This window comes from Rhea pennata, chromosome 8 (genome assembly GCF_028389875.1).
Source record: "Rhea pennata isolate bPtePen1 chromosome 8, bPtePen1.pri, whole genome shotgun sequence".
Lineage (NCBI taxonomy): Eukaryota > Metazoa > Chordata > Aves > Rheiformes > Rheidae > Rhea > Rhea pennata.
The window spans coordinates 20,488,637-20,504,869 of NC_084670.1; positions in this window are offsets into that span (position 1 = coordinate 20,488,637).

Sequence of the window (16,233 nt, forward strand, 5' to 3'; positions counted from 1 at the left end):
AGGGAGAGAGCAGTACCAGAGGATTAGCTGTCTCCACAGGGCTGGTGGTAGTGGTAGCTTTTCCTGAGTGTGCATGTACCATCAGCTGGTAGCAGAGATGTGGTCTGCATAGCAGCAGCTAAGGCCATGACACAATTTTTTGATGCATGAAGCAGCCACCCACTGCTTTCTAACTAACAAAAGCCTCTGATGTCTGTGACTGCTGCAAGACTTCTAATACTTTGGAGCATGGTGGATCGGATTGCTGGAGAACTCACAGGGTGCCCTCACTGGCTGCATCATTTGTCCCCCCCTTTCCATTCACCTTTTCTTTCCCTGGCAGAGCCCATGTGCTCTCACCTCCCAGAGAAGCACAAATACAGAAACACTCAGGAGACTTTGGGTCCTAGACTGTCCCACAGGGGTATGTGAGGAGATGCCTTTCCAGAGGTACACTGCAGAACTGTCCTTCTTGGAAAGGCAAACCAATAAAACATCCAAATGTACTTGGCAGCCTGGGAAATATACATTGAATATTCTTGCTTATTATCTTAATCTCAAGCTGACCTACTGACAGCCAGCAGTAACATTCTGACCATGTTGGTTGTCAGCAAGAGGAAATAAGTATGCAGGATAAAAGAAAAATCTATAGCTGTAACAAAGAGATTTTGTCATTACCTGGTTCTTGTCTTAAAAATATGGCAGGTTGGAGACAACAGCATGAGAGGAAGCATGGTTGGCTGTAGATAATTCAGAGTTACTGGTCAATTTGTGCAGCTTTCTGGCCAATCACTTCATCCCTAAAAGTACTTCCACTGATTTTAATGGAAATTCCATGTTTGCAACTAGAAGTTAAAGAATTTGCAAAGCCTGTTTCTAAAAATAATGTGATTGCATGTAGGATTACTTTGTGTCCTGCACTTCTTAGCTCTTATTTTGTATATTATGATATGTGTCAGTGAGCAGAACTTAATAATATTTCACCCATATGAACCTCTGTGATTGCAAGCAGTTTCAGCAGAATAACAAAATTAATTCTCTGATTAATTCCCAGTATATTGGGGGGATAATAAGCTGACCTTTTGCCTTCATTTTGTACATAGAAATCACTAATAATTCACTAAGATAGGGATCACCAGAGTAATAATTTTAGTGTTATTGCAAACAACAAATTTCATTATTTATAAAGGTTTTAAATGATATCTATTTGAGCCTCAATATACAAAATTTAAAGCATAAAGAAAAAAAATCTGTCATATAAGATTCAAATATGATAGGCTTTTAAACTTTACACCCTAGGAATAGCAACTGCGAGTAACACCAGTGAGGAATACAGACAACGTGAAGTATCATTTGTTTCTATTCATTAATTCATTAATCACTGTTTGTCCATTGCCTTATTTGAAAATTAGCTATGTACTTGAACCATGCTCACTTTTAGGTTATTCTTTTAATGAATAATTTTACTGGTGTGTCACTGCACAATGTCATAATGTTACTGGTAACAAATAATAGAATGCTAGCTTTTTAGTAGCTAAATATAACAAATACCATTCTAAATAGATCAGAACTTGATTTCCACTGAGCTACCATAGAGCTGTGTCCAAAGATTCAATATGGCTTCTCATTTTCACTATTAAAAAATTGTTACAGCTTGAGAGAGAAATTTCTGGAGATGAGAATTACATCATTTGGCATCATCAGCTACATGTGCCGTGCTTGTATCATGCTATTCATTGACTGCTCTGGGATATTTTGGTTCATAGTATGGGATTATGACCAATGCTTGTACCATTATCTCACTGGCATGAATTCTCTGGTACATTCTTTCTATTAGAAAAAAGTCTAAATACACAAAAATAAAGTACATTTCTAACTCAGACAAAGAAACTATTTGGGAGGTTTGCTGACAGCAAATTTCATTTAGCTAGTTTTACTATAAGCAGCTTAATCTACATGTGCATTTTTGCATTCAAATTGCTCTTTATTAAGATCCTTCCCTAATAATATGAAAATGTGTTTATAAAGCCTGTAAGTGGTTTCCATAATAAGATTTTTAATGAGTTGGAATATTAAATTAAGTTTTGTAGAAATGCTTGAGGTGTTGTTATAACTAACTTACATACTGTACACCATTAACTTTATCATAAAAAGTAATTTTAGTTTCTCTTCGTGCAATAATATACAGCTCTGAAGTGGTAACTATCAGCTACTTTGTACACAAATTGTATTTTGTTGACTATTTAGCAATAACTTCTTTGGCTGTGATACATGAGCCGTGTGCAAGGGTAATCCGGCTGCTCGGTCTGAGGGCAGGGGGCTCTGGTGGCAGGCGCCGCTGGGCTCGCTGCTCCCGCCGTACGCCGGAGCAGTCCCGCAGCACCGTGGACTGCTCTGCCTCGGCAAGGGCCACAGCAGGAATCCGCCCAAAGAGAGCTTTGAGATTGGCATCGCCTGCCTTTGCTTCTAGCTGAGACTTCTTCAGACTAAGAAACTGTGGAAACGTCTCCAAATGTTTGCTGTCTCAAAGGGCTGCACAGCAGCCGAAGCGTGTCTAAGCCGTATGCAGCTCACGTGTAAATCAAAGTGGTTAACACAATTACACAGCAAGCAGCAAGGCCGAGTTTTACAGAAGTATTTTTGCATTCTGTAATTAACACTAACACGTCATTTATATTGTCTAACATTAGACGCAGAACGTAGATTGCCCTTTAGCTACCATCTCCTGGCAGTGTAGGAAACTTAGGCGCCTAACTTTTAAGAAGTGGGGAGACCCTTTTCTCAGGGTCTCCCAAAGCAGTTAATCTTGGGGATACGTTGCCGCTCCCTTTTGTGAGCTCAGTGCAGACCGAGGAAGAAGTAGGCTGAATAAGGTCCCAGCAATAATGCCATGTGTGCTGTCACGTGAGGGTTTTGTGCCTGCTCCTGTAACTGGGACTGCATGCATGTCGTCTCTGATGGCCAAAGGAGTCTTTCCCAGGATGGAGAATGTGTTTCATTACTTGATAGATGAGGGAATGGTATGTATATCTCTCTACTGTTTTGAATAAAGAAGTCAATACTAGCTAAAGGGTTAAATGACCTGCATCACATCTGATTTGGATACCAGAAGATGTCTAAAATAGATGGTATGAGTACCTTCATCGGAGTTTTTTTACCCCCTTCATAAATCTATGGACATTTTCTGTTCCGTTATTGACATTTTGCTTTGCCTCATATACTCTTCATTTAGTTCTTCACTTCATATGCCTCTGTCTAATGCAAGGTTTGTTATCCCTCAAAATAGCAGGGTTGGAAGGATAAAATATATTTTGTCATGATTTTGATTTTAATTCAAGGTGCATGAGAAGATTTGAGAAGAATTCCCTCTTCCGAACTCTGGTGCTATGACAGCGTGCTACGCACAACGGCTTTTCATTTCTCAACTTCTTTGTCTTCAAAACAACGGTAATGTTACGTAATGCTGCTGTGCTAGGAGAAGCAAAGCACTTTAAACAACAGCTAAGTTTTACCATGATCTAATACCTAGATTTAGCATCCAGCATTAGCTGAGGTTTCTAACCCCAGGGAAGCATGAACAGTTGCTATACAGGCTTGAAGCGTCGCTGGCAAAATCCACATCCCAACTGCAGAGTCAGCAATTGAGAGAAAAGATAATTCATGCCATAGCGATGGCAATGCCTTTCACTTTCCAAACAGAAAAGAAACATGAGCCTTTTCTGTTTACAGCATTTAGTTAAGGTATATTGTTATTATGGCTTTTGATGGCCTTTTTAATTAAAGGATGTTAAATGCTGCCATTCAGTACCGAGGAACACAAAGATGTTGTGCAATATTCAGCCAGCCTAACTGCAGCTATCAAGGCATCTACCATTGCAGCAAATGGGCTGCAACACCAGATTTTAAGAAACAGGGGCAGTGCTCTTAACCTGTGGGGTAGCTGCGATGTGCTGCCGCTCTTCCCGAGACTGATGGGAATTGTGCTGCGCTTGCCGCACTCCAGTGCAGAGCACTGCAGGGCATTCAGCGTGTTGAGAAAGGTCAAAGCCAGACTACATCAGCTTCTGAACCTAAAAACTCTGAACTCCTTGCTACCTATTAAGAGGAACGAAGGAAAGCTGTGTTTTGATGTGTGACATCCCAAAGAGTTGCTTCAGGCTGAAAAGAAAGTTACTGCTACTTAAAGGCAGGAACACTTGTCTGCAAGCTAGAGCTCTCAAAGCAAGCATCGTGGCACAGCCTAGCAAGCTGCCTTGGCAAACAAAAGCTCGGTCCTCAGTGAATTGCCTGTAGATTCAGTAATGAATTGTGCGTCTCAGCAATTATTAGTTTTTCCATCCTTTAATTGGTTAGAAAAAAAGTCATTGTTTATTGTAAGGTGTGATTGAAACTGAAATAAATAATGTTTAAAGAAATACATCACTGCCTGATGTTTAAAGAAATACATCACTGCCTGATGTACACTATCAGTAAAACAGATTTTCTACATCTTAAAAGCTAGCAGTATGTGTTGTTCCAGCTCAGAGGGATGTGAGAATCTCTCTTGAGAGAACACTGAAATAGATGTGAAATAAAGCAGGCTCGATAGGCAGACCATCAGTGGCACTGGTAGGGACAGCAGCACTAGGGGAGGCAGCACCTCCCGATGGGTGCTGGGGCGCACACATGTTGCAGGGAGGTGGTATTCACTGTTTGGGTAGTGGCATACACTAATGAAGTAGGTTGCTCATTCCTAGTTAAGGAAGCTCTGTTCTGCTTCAAGCTTTAGACAGAGAGTCACCCAGAATCTAGGCTTGGCTATGTTACCACCTTTTGGACAAGTCACTTCAGCTTTCCAGGCCTGACTGTTTCTTTCCTGTTCTAATGACTTCGGAAAGACCTCTGCTGTGAGCCCAGACAGTGCCCAGTACTATGACTGCAGCTTCAGCTGCTATGTCTAATGCAGAGATGGGCAACACACATTCTTAAGCTGTGCTTATCTGTAAATATTATAATTTGTTGCAGGTCATTAACTGCCCTGTTCGACACTAAAATACGTTTTTTCTTTCCTTTCTTCCTCACATAAAAAACTCATTCTAGATCCCAGCTTCTAATATCCCAGCTATTACATTATCAGCACTGTTGTGGTTAAAAGTAAGTGACAAAAAAGCAAAACAAGTATCTGTTTATCTATTTGCTCCTGTCCTCATAAATGCATACTCCTTCTGATAACGCTGACACAGTAATTACGTGGGCTACTCTTTTCTTTCTGTAGGGCGTTCAGAGGAAAAGAATGAAGACTTGTGCTGGTCTGCGAGGAAGGTGGTGCACAGTAAGGTAGGGACTGAAATGACAGTTGATTCTCTTAACGTCATGCTGATATTGATGATATACTTAAGCAGTTAAGTACCGCTTCTGTCTTTATAAGGACGTGTGCTGGGGCCAGGCAGCAAGGTAGAAGAATGCCCTGGAGGGTGACTCAGGGGATAGGCACGTGTCTGCAAGCTTCGCTGCCTCGCAGAGCTGGTCAGCATTGCACCCGCTGGCGAGCTGCTCCTGGCAGCTCTACAAGGCTGCGAAAGAAAAACGCTGTGGAAGGTTTCTGCCCCTCAGCTTCCCCGCACATCCGATCAGAAATCCCGGGGCGTAAAGAGAGGGGCTTCTGTTGTCGCTTTCCCCGTGGCCTTTTCAGGAGTGCCATTGGCTAGTTTTTGGTAAAATTTTAATGCAGGGTGAATTAATACACTGCATAACGTTTTTCAGCTACAAGTTATGTTAGAATTTCTACTAGACCAATTACACTTAATATAAGAAAAAAAACCTTGGACATAAGAGCAGTTCTGGCTGTGTTCAAACAAGGCTTACTTAGTGACATTTAATAAAGGTCCTATGTATCCAGAACTAAGAAGAACTTAAATCAGTGGCGTCAGTGCTGCTCTGCTGAAAATTCTCCACCAGTTTCAGATTAATGAAAATCTGGATGCTTTTATTAATAAGCTCTGACAATGGCAAATGTAGGGAATAAAACAGTACATAGATCTTTTTCAGAACCCTTCTTTCTCCTTTCTTCATGTTAAGTCTAGTTAATGCAGGGTATCCAAAGACATTTGTTGCCCACAGACCCACCTCCTAAATGCTGCAGCTGGCCTTTTGATACCTAGGGAAATGTAGGCTTTGCAAAGGGCTTCCCATACCCTGGGTTTATGGATCACCACAGCTAGTAAGATGAAATGCTGTGATTTTAGCACCAATTTTGAAAACTCTCTTAATTGAAGCCATGTTACCGTAAAGTATTTCTTTACAAAATCCAAAATAGACAAAGTTACAACAGCAAAAGTAAAAAGAAAACTACACTGTACTTATCCTAAAAGCACATTTAAAGGCTTATCTTTCTTATCCTTTCTTCCCTATATTCAGCCGATAGGCTGTGGGTAGTTAACTAATCCATACTGTGTGGAAATGCACACCAGCAGCGCCCAGGCTGCCTAACAGGAGAATCAAAGGCTGCGAAAGCAGGTAGCTGGCCGCCTTTCTTGCCTACCTCCTCTCTTGCTTGTAGAGTCTTTACTGGTTCATTCAACATGAGATCTGCTCTCTCCTCTGCATTTCCTCATGTATTATTAATTCCTACCTAATTTAGAAGGCAGTTTCAAAGTTCTCCTTCTGGATGATTAACTGTCCCTACTTCTTTGAAGATGCTTATTTTTCTTTGGTAGACTTGCCACCAAATCCCTAGTACTTAATGAAAATATTTAAAAATCATTGACCACTGAGAAGTGAAATACTTTCTTAGTTGGTAAGACAATGTCCACAACTTCACTGAATCTGTCAATCTGTCATACTTCATGCAAGCCTATATATTCCCACTTGTGGTTTATTATTGGCTCTTGATAGACCCAATGAATGATAGTTATCAACCATTTTAGGATGATAATAGATTTGGGATGGTTGACTCCAAGTCCTACCTTTTGGAGGTACTCTGATAGTCTCTAAAAGTGTTCAAAATTTTGATGCATATAGTGTTAAGCTGTTTTTTCACTGTCTTTAGTTGACTAAGGTAGCTTACATCTCAAACAGCTAATGTGTCAGGCTGTCTGTACTCCCAGAAGTAAAGTGTTTTAAAAATTATCTTTCTGACCATAACAGTTGGGATCATTCTATTTTTCCCTTAAACTGAGAATATACAGTGTAATACCACCAGAGAGGAACAAATCTGTAGCCAGTCAAAATCCAGGAATTCTTGAATGCTTAGTGAGTTAAAATATGATTTTTAAATTTTGTGCAAGTCTCCTAAAATATGCATTTTCATTCCTTTATGGAGTATTTTGTTGGTGGTGCAGCCGTGGAACTCAAAGGTGAGACTGTCCTGTTGTCAAAGGATCCAGCGGCAAATATGACAGTTTTGAAGGTACTGTTTTACCTACATTGTTGGTTACAATGGCAACTCAGGATTGATCCCTAAACCTCTTTTTCTTCCTCTGCTACTACACTGCTTTGTGACTTGAAATGAATCAGTATGTCCAACAATAAAAACATTATTATTATGTCTCTTACAAAGGACTTGTGAGACTTAATTTATACTGGTACAGCATTTGTGATCTTCAGATGAAAGGTGCTTATGACATCTAAGTGCAATGTATTATTAAATCTTCACATCTTGTTGCAAACCCCTCTAGAACACTGTGCTCCATTCAAGCTTTCACTGTACTTGTCTGAGTACCTTGCCTTTAGCTGATACTCATACTAGTTTGCTTCAAGAAGAATAAGCCTTCCTAAAACATGGATGTTATTAGCTTGTTAATTCTGGTGAAACCCAACCAGTTTTTTTTCACGTGTCCTTAAAAGAAAAATTAGAGCCAAGAAGTGAAAATGGAGAACATAGAACAGTGTGAAAATTACTCCTGAAATTGTTGTTAGCTTTGTGTATTTGTTACTCTGAACATAGATTATTAATACATTGTCAAACTGAATAGAGGTTTAATAAGGCATTGCGTAAGGAGCTACATTCAATTCCAAAAATGACAGAGTGAGGAGATATGCTGCAAGTAGGAAACAAGCCAAGGGGTGGACTTAGCTTGGATGCTAACGTGACAGCTTGGCTTTTAATTCTGCCCCTTACCAGCAATGAATGTATGTGGGGTCTGAACAAGAACATACTGTATACTAAAACTTTTCAGTTGACCATGGTGTGCCTGCTGCACCTCTACCAATAAAAACATGCTTTTAGCACTCTTAGGCAATCAAAAGCCAAAGTTTTTAAGCTGTAGGTCTGATGGTCCTTAACCTTTAAGTCTGGGATAATCTCAGTCACATTCTGAAATATAAATACAACTAATAGTAAAAATCAGTGCAGGGCCAATTGGGTCTGGGGGAAAAAAAATCCAGAGATGAAAAAGCAGTTTAGGACTTTTTAGGACCTTTTACGTATGGCCATATTTTGTTCAGTAGTGCATGTCTCTAGTAGGAGGGAGCTCACAGCCTCAGCTTGGGTTACAGCTTTGCAATGTTTTGTGCCTCTCCGTTCGCCCTAATGCGCCCTTGTTGGCCTCGAGGGTCTCGACTGCCCTCATGCCCGGCGGTGAGTGCCTGGGTCCCGTGGCCATGGCCCGACTCTTCCTGCTCTTGTGTAGCAGGCAGGAGGAATACAACTGCCCTGACCCTGCTGGCCCTCTGAAAACCTCTATCAGGACCGAAACAACACAGTACTTGACTGCTTATAGTGATTCCTATGTTAGACACTCTGTGGCTATTAATGGCTGTAAATGATCCATTTTGTGCTTTTAAAATCATATTCTACAGTGACGGATTCTGCACATTAGTCAGCAAACATAATATTGGACGGATATCCAAACTGTAAAATAAATAAAGGACTATGGACGTATACATTTAACATAAAGAAGATTGCTACCATCTAAATCTTGAAGTCAAAATATCACTGGACTCACTATCATACTGCTGATAGCATTTGTTAAAAGTTTCTGGTGTTCCTGAGCAGAAGTTGAAGTGATAGCTGATGTTGACTCTCAAAGTACAGATACCTTGGTGAGGTTCACATATTGGAAAAGCTTACTGAGCTACTAAGTCACGTGCAGGCAGAAGTTCTCCAAAGTTTGCGAGCAGGCAATTAATAATACTGTGCACCAAGCTACTGCTGTTCTCCAGCCACATCAGCAATCTTAAATGACAGCCGACTACACAGAAGATTATTCTCAAAATTATCAAGTATGTTAGTTTTTGGACATGGCAAACAGAAGTTTTAAGCATAATTAACAGGATTGTTTCAGTCTCACATTGCTAATTTGTTGCTCTTCTATCTAGTAGTCCTTTTCAGGTTTCAAAACTGACTTGATGTGCCTTTTACCACATAACATTTCTGAAGCTGTTTATGCTACATAAGAAAGAAAACTGTATGCGCTTCATGTGGTTGGTACAGCAAATTACAATTTTCAAGTGGAAAATACCATTTAGTCTAGAGAAGAATATTTTGTGACCTCAGAAACATTTGGATTATTCTATTATTTCCAAACTACAAGGACAGCAAGAGTTAGACATGACAAGGAAAATTACTGAGGTGCCCTTGCTCTGTTCTCCTTGCTTTGCTGTAAGTGGGATTTTTGTTTGCTGTAGCAGGTCAGCTTTAAATTATAGCTAACATAGCATGAAATTCCTGTGGAGCACAAGGAACAGAAAAGAAAACATTAGCTTATGGATTGCTTTCTGGTGCTTTTTCAGCCTTGTAGCCTACGGCACAGGGGAAGTCACTAGCTCTGCATGTGATACTGTAAGTCTCGTCTTAAGATTACTCTGGCATTTATGCAGGTGGCACCGAAAGCTCCAAATTCAGCAGGCTAGGCTTTCCGTGTGGGAACAGCAGCCGTAGTCCCGTCTCTGAAACCTCGTCTGGAGGGCGGGAGCGCGTTTACCAGCCGAGCTTGAGCAAGAAGGGGCTGGAAAGAGCGTGAGGATTTTCTCCTGGACGGCAGTAAAGCACCTGATACAGTGCCAGGAAAGTTTTAGATACGGAAAAGCCTAACACTTGCTGGGCTTACGGAACAAGAGCATGCTAATGCTGCGGGCTGCTTGGGGCTGCGTGCGCTGGAGGAGGTGCTGCAGTAGCTCGCAGGGCCTGCAGCGGCGGCTCGTTTCTGCTTCCTCCGAGGAAGGCAGAATGTTGGTTTTGCACTGGCGCGAAGGCATGGGAGGAAGCTAGTGGGGTAGTCTGGCAGTTCGGGTGTTTTAAGGCGGAGTGCTATAGAAAGAGTTTTATGCTATTTTTGGCAAAGGATTGTCTTTAAATGATCTCAGAAGGTATTTGTAGCTTTTACTTAAGCTCCCTAAGGATTGCCAGCTGAGTTGACTGTATTATTGAAGGGATTATACTGAAAGGATTATAATACCAACTGAGTACTATAATTGGTCCTTGAAATCTGGATTTTTTTCCTGGTATTAGCAAAAACAATATACATGTCTAACTTTTGTCATACTAGTAACTCATACTTGTTGTAGTTGTCAGTCTTTCTAAAACTCAAAACCAGATCCCAGTTATAAGCTATTATTAAAGATCTCGGTCACACAGGGTACACTGTTTCAATATGTATATATAGGAGGCAAATTTGACTGAATCTCCCACTAGTATACATTACAGGAATCACAGTCTGTGAAACTGATACGCTAAAAAAAATTTCAGATGAGTAGATCTGAAAGAATAATTTTATCCAGAATATTTAATACAGAAAGATGCTTAAATGATCCCTGTTAGACTGCTGCAAGACAAACAGATAGGAATATTTTATATATAGTAAAGCAATGAAAAAAATAGAATGTCACAACAGGCCCTCAGCTGCATTTTCTAAAGGATGTTTATGATTCTCAGATCCTGAAGTGAGGAGAGTGTGAGGAGAGCAAGAGAAGAGGATGAGAAAGAGTGGGGGAGATGCTATGTTACTAGGTTCACACAGCCAGGAATAGCCTGTTACTAGAATAGTGCTTCGAAGAACCTCAATAAGCAAAAGAAAAATTGGCCATTCAGGTGACAAAATATGTATTTTATCTTCTAATTTCTGAATTTCTCAATTTAAAAAAAAAAAAAAAGTGTGTCTGTGCAGTTTTACACTTGCCCAGAAAAATCAATTCTAGGCATGCCCAGATGACTTGCCCAGAAAATCATTTTGGTTTGTCGTTGGCTTTGGGTCGGCCTCAGCTCACTCACACTCCCATAGTTAGTGCCACAGCAGTCAGAAGAACGACTTTTTAAATGATACCAACTAAAGACTCGTTTTCATTCATTGCTCAAAGAAAAGCTTCAGTAGCAGTCATGAAAAGGCCATGATGTTTCACTGTGGCACAGTGTACAAATTCTGTCTTTTTATTGTTTCCTTTCTAACCCATAACAAAGTTATTTAGCTTGCTTTATTGTCATGTCCATGCTTTTATATCATTTCCTTTACAAAACTTTTAACCAGAAATGACTGAATGAACTGCTCTAGCTGGAAAAAATTTGGAAATGGATTCCTAACCTGGAAAATAGTCAAGTTTCTAAAAAACCATCCTATTCAGATTTTGAATGTGTACTGAAACTAGCCTTCTTCTACGAAAAATGTCTTACTTTTTACAAATTGGTTTTACTCAATGGAATATAATTCAGAGAAATATTTCCTACAAGCTCTATTCCATGGACTTTCCTGCTGTCACTTTTGAAAATGAAGCTGTTTTCAAGTGGGCAGCATGTGTGAACTTGCCTCTCTGGTAATGAAAAAGAACACTGCCACCAATATTTTTTGTTAAAAATGTTATGATAATTTATTTTAATAACTTCGCTATTATGTTAAAAGAGTTTTTAAAATCTTTATTCCTTCTCATGAAAGAAATAGGAGTTAATCAAGTCTGTAGTTAAAAATGGTAAAGTCATTTCTCCCTTTAAGAACACCCTATATTATATCAAGGAAATATTGCCCTCAAATTTGGGGATGCATTATTGCTTTGAAAGTTTTCATATCAGTTAGGAGATTTCATTTTCAAAGAGTCTCACTCTAGAGGATTCCTTCTTTGAGGATTTTCTCACAGTAAAAGAGATGCCTACTTTGAAGATTTTCATTTTTAAAAAAGTCATATTTCTGGGTGTCCTCTTTGAAGACTTGTTTCTGTAACCCTTAAAGGGTTTCCCTTTTGAATATTTTTCACAAGACTAAACTGCATTGATTGGAAAATATTTTTCTTTTATGATACTGATTCTTTTTGATAATTTACACATTCTTGTAGGTTTCTGTAAAGTAATTCCTACTGGAAAAGCCCATGAACATAATGTTGTTCCTACATAAATTGCAAAAGCGTTGGAGGAACTTCAGTAGGATGTGATGTTTTGAGAACACAGTTTTGAAAAGATTATACAAAAATAATTCCATTTTCTAACATCAAAGCATAAAATGGAGAGGTAAGCTCATCTGTCACTTACATGACCTTTTAAAAACTACTGTGAGATGCTTTTTACTCCTTTTAAATGATTAGAGTTCAGAGTTCAAACTCTGAAATGAATTACAAAAACCACATTTCAGTCCAACTTTGAAAAGAAGACTATTTTGAAATTGCTTCAGGGGGACAGAGACAAACTCTTTTCAGTTGCCCCGTGTGACAGGACAAGAGGCAATGGGCAGAAATTGAAGCACAGGAAGTTCTGCCTGACCGTGAGGGGGAATTTCTTCCCTGTGAGAGTGACGGAGCGCTGGACCAGGTTGCCCAGAGAGGTTGTGGAGTCTCCTTCTCTAGAGATACTCAAGGCCCACCTGGATGCAACCCTGTCTAACATGCTCTAGGTGACCCTGCTGAGCAGGGAGGTTGGACTAGATGATCTCCAGAGGTCCCTTCCAACCTTACCGATTCTATGATTCTTCCTTTCTTTGCAAATTTATTGCTTTAATTGATGATGGTCTTAGGGATTTGGATTCTTTTTTACTTCCTGGTGTTAAGCATCCTCCTAATTTAAAATATCAATATTGCGTGTATTTTATTCATTTTGCCACATTTTTACTAATTAGCATGTTTGTAAAGCTATGCAACCTCCAGACCATGTACAAGAGTGGGCTCACTGTATACACTACGTCGAGTCTTCCACCTGACGTCGGCCTATGTGTTAGACAGAAGGTAAGTAAAAATGTATCTAAGCAATCCTTTATGCTTGCATCTAAGCCCAGTTTTATGATATGAGCTGCTGTCCAGCTGCAGTTTATTTCCCAAATCTGGAATCTCTTGCTCAGACTGTGGCTTAAAACTCTCCAGAAAGCAAGATTAGTGCCAGCCCTCCACAGTCCAATCTCCCTGCTGTATGTGGGGTGAGGAGAAGGAAGGGACTGAAAATGGGCAGCTGGAGGCAGTAGGGTCAGGGGCTCGGAGCCCTTCACTGATAAAAGCAGCTGTGAGTACTTCTAGATTGCTTCAATGCAAAGTCAAACCAGATTAGCCTAGACCACCTACGGCAGTAGCTTAATGTAACCTGTTTGATTTTGCACTGGAACTAAGAAGTTGCCTCGCAGACAGGCACATTTGGTGAGGAGGTTGATCATTGCCACCTCTCAGCTGCCAGCACTACTCACCTGCCGAGACATGATGTCAAACCAGACAACAGCTTGTCAGGACATCACTGGGCTAAAGGTTTGAGTTCAGCCAGGTCAGGCATACCCTTACATAAGAGCACCATAACCCAAAGTTCAGGTATTTCTGTTTTAGTTCCAAAATAAGAATCATTCTGAAGTCCCTAAATTTATAGTCTGTCAGAAGGTTCAGCTAAGATCTCTGCAACACTGGTTAGTAAAAGCCATTGTAATAACAAATGAGTCTCTAAGAATTAAATCCAGTCCTTGCTGATTATGTTTTTTAATGTAAATGACACACAAAAATGAACAATAAACAATGATTTAAAAAGAACTCTGCTCAGAGATTGTTTACGGGATTGTATTACTCTCTGGTGAGTGAAAGAGCTATGCTGTCTGCAGAGCTATGATCTAGGCTAGGAAAACCCCACATTATCAAGGCAGCAGGCCTCATGAGTACCTGTCAGACATATTACATTTACAGTCAAGTGAAAATTAGGTTCTCACAACTTACTAGGTCAAGACTTTATTAACCTAGTTGGAGAGCAATTGATATTGGACTTACCAGCTACGTCTTGTAGAGTGCCAGGCCAGCATTTGGAGGGCCAAAAAGTAAGGAAAGTTCCTACTCTTTCTTTGTCCTACAACCTTAACAATGACATATCTTTGCACTCAGGAGAAAATGATTAGTTTCACTTTTTTTTCCACGATAGAATACAGCACTCTGTAGGCAAAGAGCTGCAGCCTTGCTGTCCACTGCCCACAACACGATCTTTATTCCACTACCAGTTAGGTGAGGCAAAAGCAAGCAAACACGTATACAATGTTTGTGACAAAAAGTGAAATTGATCTCTAGCACTGAGGAAGGCAAACATACAAATATTTAATCACATTGGGATAAAAGGGTGCATTTCCTCTGGGAGGAAAAAAAAAAAACAAAGAACTTCTAGGTGGAAATAGTACAAGTAAAAGACAAAGGTGGTCAGAGAAAATTGTCAAAAGTGGACCTTTTGACTGATATGAATCTGAACGTTTACAAAAGTACAGTGTGAGCATCCTTGCTAAAAATAAAATGCTGGCAGATAGCCTTTAGGACTCAGATCAACAAAACAACTTCTGACTTGAACTTAAAAAGGAGACATTTATTTAGGGTTCTGTACTTGTAAGAACTGCTCAGGAAGCTTCAAAACTTGGTTCAATAAAAGAAAGTAAACCAACAAAGTCTGCTGGGAAGAACTTTGATTAAGTATATAGTTTACAGGAACACAACAAGATGAATAGTTAATGATAAACATTGGTTTATCAGGTTTATTTAAACATCCTTTGCTCAAATGCATCTAGGGAATTTACAAAGTTGATGAGAACTGGTTTAAGATAAAATAATGTGGCTGAATATAACAAAGACTGGTAAACTAAATGATCGACCTTTCACATAATACTTAGAGGCTCTGCTGCACTAAGCAACACCGTTCAATGGTACTGCTGTTCATACGAGGAAACTAAACAGACTAGGGCTATCTAGTTTAGTGATACAGAAAATGAGGGGAGTTACTGTATAAGTGCATCTGACAGCTAAATTACAACATTCTTTGAAGGAGTCAAAAAGCTTGTGTTTTAGGATAGTCTGACTGAAATAACATGATAAACTTTGAAAACAAAAATGTCAAAGTTTGAAAAACAAATATGTCAATGTTCTCTGTCCAAAGCTTTTAGAGAAATTAAGCTGAAAAAGGATTAGCAGTTACATCTTTTGATATATTAATAGCTTATTAGATACTAATAACAGATTAATGAAAGATAGGAGATGAAGTGCAAGAGAAAAGGGGCTGCTTTTCGCAGTGGAGGGAGGTCACTGGTAGGTCCACAGGGACCTGCATTGTTCAGCATATTCTTAAATGATCTAGAAAAAAGGGTGATTATTGAGGCGACGAAGTTTGCTGATGATACTGAATTATTCATGGCAAAAACAAAAGCTGACCATGAAGAATTGTGGAAGGCTCTCATGATACTGTGTAACTGACTGATAAAATGTCAAGTTAAATTCTGTGTTGATAAATGGAAAGCAATGTGCAAGGGAGAAAACTACTCAAACTACACTTGCAAAATACTGGAATCTAAATGAGTGATTACCACTCAAGAAAAAGTGCTTGTGTTGTGGGGAATTCTGTGAAAACACCAGCTCATAGCTCAGCAGCATTCAAAAGGGCAATTAGTTTGTTATTATTTGAAAAGTAATACAAAGGTAGAAATAAAACAGGAAACATTTATTATGCATCTGTATAAAACCATTGTAGACTTGTATCTTGAATAATGAGGACCATTATGGTCTTCTAGAATAGGATTAGGAAAGATATAGGAAAAAAGCAATACAAATTACCAAAAATATGCAATGACTGCCAACTGAGGAGAGATTAGATTGATTAGGACTCTTGAAAAATAAATGAAGATGATATGATGAAGGTATATGCATTCATGAATGGTATGAATAGGTGAACAGGTGAAAGTCATCCAGCTATGTTTTAAGAAAAGAATTATCAGACAGCAAGCTTGAAACAAAAGAAAATAATTTTTGCACAATGGTTACTTTAAGCGTGTAAGTTGCTGCCACAGAATTTTGAGAATGTCAGAAAGTGCTTGGACAAATTCTTGGAGAAGATACCTAGTGGTTACTATTTCTTTTTTTTTTTTTTCA